The 6,000-nt window shown below is 46.5% G+C and overlaps 1 long non-coding RNA gene across 1 annotated transcript in view; it reads left to right on the top strand.

The window, feature by feature from the left end:
• Positions 1-230: 230 nt before the first annotated feature.
• LOC131273652 (uncharacterized) overlaps positions 231-6,000 on the top strand; it is a 29,063-nt gene continuing 23,293 nt past the window's right edge. The window contains exon 1 of the long non-coding RNA XR_011645930.1: positions 231-324. This is a non-coding gene — a long non-coding RNA (uncharacterized lncRNA). The remainder of the gene's footprint in view (positions 325-6,000) is intronic.

Genomic DNA, 6,000 nt, shown 5'->3' with positions numbered 1-6,000 from the left:
TATTCCGCTGTAAACATGAATTTGCTTAGCCTCCCTGTTGTTGGAATTTTATATCTTGAATCTATAGAAAGGGAAATAATTGGCCCAGTAGAGGAAGGAGCAGGCTCCTTTACTCTGAGGGAAATGCACCCAACTGCCACGGGACCCTGTAATGGGCGTCCTTGGCACGTGGGGCTGTGTGCAAGGAGGTGTAGCTGCTGCCAAGAAAATCCTGCAGAGGAACCTGATGGCTCAGGAGCCCCGGGAGGGCAGCTGGCCTCGTCTCCGTGGTGTTTGCCCCGGTGGAGTACATTCGCCTGCCTGGCTGTGACCTCCGAGCGTAAGGTAGGTTCATTCCCTGCCTCCCAGCCTAATATCTGATATTAAATTAGTAGGGGAAAAAAAGATGTGTGACCTCACCGGGGCGTCCTTCTGCAGGGGGGAGGAGGTGGAGGTCGGAGGAGGGGAAAATGTCACATCCCTTGGCAGGAGCTGCCTGCCAGTGGGGAGGGCTTGCCTTTGATAATCAGCATCAGTATCTCTTTCATGTCACTGAGCACAAAATGGGGCTGCTTCAAAGAGGTGATTTCAGAGAAGAAATTGCTAAACAGGCTTGACTGGGTTGAGCACTGCTGGGAATGAAAAAGCCTGACTGGCTGGGATTAGAGGGTGGGTCAACTGTCCCGGGCAGAGCAAGGGAGCGAAGGAACAGAGGGCTCTGTGCTGCTCCCACGGCCGGGTGCTGTTAGGGTGTCCCCTTCTCCCGAGCTCCACCCTCCCTGGAAAGAAGCAAGACTACTTTGTGGCTGGTATCTGTGAGCCTGAGCTTTTGAACTGCTGCCCCTCTGCTCCCCTCTCCCCCGCCCCGATACTGGCTTTCCCTTAAAGTTAATCTACTAGTAGATACTTGTCCTTTTTCTGAGACACTTGGACGTCCAACAAAAACATGCTAAAGAACAGGTCTTTGTTCGTTTGCCTCCAGGAATCCTGCCCAGTGAGTGCTTGGGGGCTGAGGGTTAGAGAATGATTCACAGTTTGCTTTGCTCGAGGCTTCCAGGGGCCAGCGACCTGCTGGGGTTCAATTTTGTGCGTGTGACATGATTTCGCCCTCAAATGTCCAGGCAAACCTTGAGTCTGAAACTCCCTACCGGTCTCCTCGTACTCTCTTTGCATTGCCAGAACTATTTAGCCATCAATCAGTTTTTCACCTTAGACAAACGTGAAGAAAACTTGATGAAGATTTTCTGTATGAGAAGGAGAAAACGTGACATGTTTTAAACATTTGAAACCCAGGAGGCAGAGGCAAGGTTTCAATTATTTCCACTGAAGGGGATTAAGCGGGGTAGACCGTCATATTTAACCATTGCTTAGGAACGAGCGAAAACTTTGTAAATTGCGTGTGGTCGAGAAATGAAAAGTTCAAAACCATCAGGTGAAGTTTTACAAAGGTTGCTTGTTCTACTTTCTCTCCCTTGAATGTTTTTTCTTGCTCTGGCTCCCTGCTTCCCTCTTTCACTTATAATTGAACTGCCAACACCCAGCCAGAAAACCTCCTCTGTGACAGGGTCTGAATGGTATTTGAGGGGTAGAGGTGAGTAGCTCTTGGAGACAGACTAATGTACTGCAAACTCTTAGGACCTAGCAGAGCAGTGTATGCTGTGACTCTGCACACAGATTTCCTTTTTTGGATGAAAGGGCTGAGCTTTTTTTGGGGTGGGGGTGGGGGTAGGGAGTGGTGGGAAGTAGTAGAGGGATGCTGGAGGGTGCTGAGAATTTTATTTGTTTTGATCCATACCTTAGTGTCATGGGTCATAAATATCTAAATTGGATGTCTATCAAATACAGCCTGGGCTTTGCCCAATACAGGGTAAACCACTTTTCTGAGTATTTAACCTGATCAGAATTATTACGAGTGATCTCGAGGTAATAAAACAACCTGAGGGCTGGCAGGATTTTGTGACCCATTATGCGACGTCTGATCAGGGTTAGTCAGCTCCCTTTTCCCACACACGAAGTTATTTTTCTGCGGCGCTTCCCCAGCAGCCTGGGATCTCTTCTCATGCACCTACTCTCAGCCCCTTTGCCTCTTTGAACGCAGGGCCCTGCTTTGTCACCTCTGGGTCCCCGGCACCTAGAACAGTCCCCGTCCTGTTGCTGAATGAATGAATGAGGCCAGACCTCTGACGGTTCTATAAAAGATATTCTCGTTTTCCTTCCATTATTCTCATTGCTTCTTCTTCGTTCTTCTTCCTCTTCATACCCTTTCTAGAGAGGTTTTTCTCAACGATCTCTCCTTGTCCTTCTTTTAAAAAATATTCTCTTGTCTCAATCTTGTGATTTTTAACCATTTCCTTTATGCAAGTTTGGGCTGAAGGAGCTTTGGGGAGGATCCATATTTTATTTCATCTTTGTAACCCAGTGGTGCTTAGCAGGTTGCCTGGAACATAGCTGGCACTCAGAAAACAAATAACAAATAAAGGGCGGGTAAAGATGACACACGGCGAAGCTCCAATCATGTGAGCTGTGTCTTGGCTGGTGGCTTTGCCTAAAAAGCACTTGTGAGCCGGGAAAGACAGGACCAGGTGGAGGATGGGAGCTGGATCCCCACCCCCGGGCTGGTGCTTGCTCCCTGGGCTGACTGAAACCAGACTGAATAAGTGTGGGGGCCTTTTCAGGACTTGGAGTTGTCCTAATGATATTGCGGGGACAGATGCTGGACATTATATCTCCTGCCATAACCCACTGAATGAACTGGAGGAGAGTGTAAACTACAATGTAAGCTATTATCCATGCGGTGCTCCAGTGCTCCAAAATGTGTTCACCAAATGCAATGAATGTGCCACACTGATGAAAGAGGTCGTTGATGTGGGAGGAGTGGGGGTGGGGTGTAGGGTAAGGGGGAGCCTTTCATATTTTTTTAATGTAACATTTTTGTGATCTCTGTATCTTTAAAAAATTAATTAATTAAAAAATAGAAGCTGGACAATGGTCTTTTTTTTTTTTTTTTTCAGTTAGGCCAGTAAAAAGAATTTATTGGGAAATGAGGGAAAAGTACAGAGTTTGCTGAGAAATAGAAGGATGGAAATACACACGGATATTTGATGTGGGCTCCTCTAAGCAGAGCGAGTGAGCTTTGGCTTGTGTGGTCACCTTTTTTTAAAAAAAAGGTTTATTTATTTACTTTTATTTATTTATTTAGTTTAAAAAATTTACCCCCTACCCCCCATACAACCGGATGGTTCTCTCTGCTGTCTGCCCATTGTTTGCTTGCCTTCTCCAGGAGGCACTGGGAACCGGACCCGGACTTCCTGCATGAGAAATGAGTGCCCTACAGCCTGAGCCACATCCGCTATGGTGTCTGCTGGCTTGTGGCATCTGCTCATTGCGGCATCTAGCTCATTGTGGAGGGTGTGACATCAGCTTGTCTTCTTTAGGAGGCACCGGGACCCGAACCCAGGACCTCCCATGTGGCAGGTGGATGCCCAACTGCTTAAGCCACATCTGCTTCCCTGTGTGGTCACCTTTTAAGTTATTAATTATTCCTCCCCTTGCTAATGCTAAGGGGAGGTGCTCCAGCTGTAATTGGTTACCCTACCAATGGTGGGGGCCAATGGTAAGGCATGTTGGGCGTATCTGGGGCCTCCCCTTAGCCCTGAAATAAGTCCCAACTGGGACCTCAAGGTCGAGGTCCAGGTCTCAGCAGGGTCTCATGGCCATGCTGTCTATTGGGCCAGCTGCCTTCCCCCTTTCACTATAATAACCTGCCTTACCTCCCTCCTCTGAGAGTTCACGCCCTTATTCTAAAGGGGGTGCTGAGGGGCGATGGCCATTCTTCTGTAGTTACTTCCTGCTGGTTAGGGCAGTAGTCCCTGCCCGACAGGGTGTAAACCTCTCTGGCGATTCTGTTGTGGTTGAGGGAAGACTGGTCCAGCACCCTGGTTGGAACTGGATGAAACCCCTGCATGACTAATAAGGCATTGAGTCTGTAATAAATAAACTTAATTGGAATTTTGAAGATGTATGGTCCCACTAAAAGGATCAAGAAAATGGTGGTAAGCAGGCCCAAAGAGGGGGCCAGCCATGACATACTGGACCACGAGAGTGAGAAAGGCCAGGTGCCTTCAGAGGCTGGATGCATGCACTTTTACGGTGATCTCAACCCTTTTCTTGGGAGAAGGAAAATAAAACAAGAAGGTCCCACATCAGCTGTTGATCTTTGAGGCCCTTCATCTGGGTTCTCTTTGCAACGAGCTCAGAAAGAGTAGGTCAGCTCCAAGCATCAGCGCACTAACCAGTGAGCTCCAGAGCTGCCGTGTTACTGTCTGGGTGGTGCAGGGCAATGGTGTGAGAAGTAGGAAGAGGCAGAAAAAAGACTTTAGAAAACCCAGAACAAGTGACCAGAAGCCCCGTGATTAAATCATGGATAAAGATGTGTTTTCAAATTGTTCGGTTGTTCGCGTTCCCATAAATCCACATCCTCAGTCCTGGGCATAGCCATCCTGGGTTGAATTCAACAAATGTTTACTGAATGCAAGACATTTAAATGCATGTAGGACATGCACCCAGGTCATTGAACACAGGATATGAATGGAGTTCTGAGCTAGGGGCTGGTATTAGTGGCAGAAAAATAACTAAGACAAAACCTCTGCACCAAGAAACTCAGAGCCTAGTTGGGGGGCCTAAAATAGTGACATGTAATTTACAAAACAACATGCCCAGTGTTGTGCTGCTTCTGCAGGGAACATGGGAGTGTGTGAGAGGGACCCATAGTTCAGCCTTGGTGGTATGGAGGCAAAGGTATCCTCAAGTGGCTAGTACAGTGGTGTTTCTCTATTGTTACTTATTTCCTTCACATGGAGCCTCTTAAAAGATAAGGGAAAGAACTGATCTTGTGGTCAAGCTGGTTTGGCCGGTTGAGTAAAAAAAAGTTTCTCAGGATCGCCAAGCTTAGCGGATGCCTTGAGACAAGTTTCCTCCACCCCACTCACGGTGCTTCAGTTTAACTTCCTGAAACAAGTGTTAGTTGGTGGGATTTGCCTCCTGTGTGGGGTCAGAGGCCATACCAGCTGTGGTCTATGAAATCTGGTAGCAACATGGTAGCCTGGTGGATTCATACAAAGATCTCTGAGTTGCTCTTGCAGCTAGTGGGCAGGCAGCATGCTGTACTCATAGCCAGTAGTCTGTTTTAACACTCTGTGGTGTGCCAGACTTGGTGCAGGGTGTGATGTGGTATGGTTGGCAGAGAACTGTGGTTTCTCTTTGGGATTAGAAATGAAGCAAACTGTGAGCTGATACCTAGAGTGCTCTGTACGAATTTTCTCAACCATGAATGGCACCAAAGTCATTTAAAAAACACCTAACCACCCAGGAAAAAAATCTTTTGTCCTAAATTGCTGTGTATCAGTTTGTAGCCCAACCTGTATGTTTTAAAAAATATTTGAATCACTAATTTATTAGACCAAATGATAACATTTGCACCAACTAAGAAGAATTTACCCAAGGTATAGATTAAAACTGCACTTGCCTTTAAGGAAGGAGAAAATGAGTGCCAGTTCTCTTTGGATAGAGTAGATGACTCTGAAAAGAGTTTTTGATGTCTGGGTCAGCTGAATATATGTTTTGACTTATTGAACTAGAAAAAATAAAGGCATTGAAATATTTTTTAGTTCAACTGACCTACATTTTGTTCAGCTTCCTGGCAACCCAAAGAATACCTAGTGTTTTAATTTCCTAGTATGCTGACAGCAGATACCATGAAATGGGTGGCTTTAACAATGGGGATTTATTAGCTTATATGCCTACAGTTCTGAGGCCATTACAATGTCCAAATCAAGGCATCAACAAAGTGGTGCTTTTTTCCTGAAAACCAGCTGTTGGCAATCCTGGGCTCTTCTGCCACATGGCAAGGCACATGGCAGCATGTCTTTCGCTTCTCTTCCAGGTTTTGTTGATATCAACTTCTTGCTTCTGTGGCTCTCTCTTCTCTCCCTTTTCTCTGTATTCATCTAATTTATAAAGGAC

The sequence above is a fragment of the Dasypus novemcinctus genome, chromosome 16 (assembly GCF_030445035.2).
Source record: "Dasypus novemcinctus isolate mDasNov1 chromosome 16, mDasNov1.1.hap2, whole genome shotgun sequence".
NCBI classification, from domain to species: Eukaryota; Metazoa; Chordata; class Mammalia; order Cingulata; family Dasypodidae; genus Dasypus; species Dasypus novemcinctus.
This window is presented reverse-complemented; position numbering and strand designations above follow the sequence as displayed.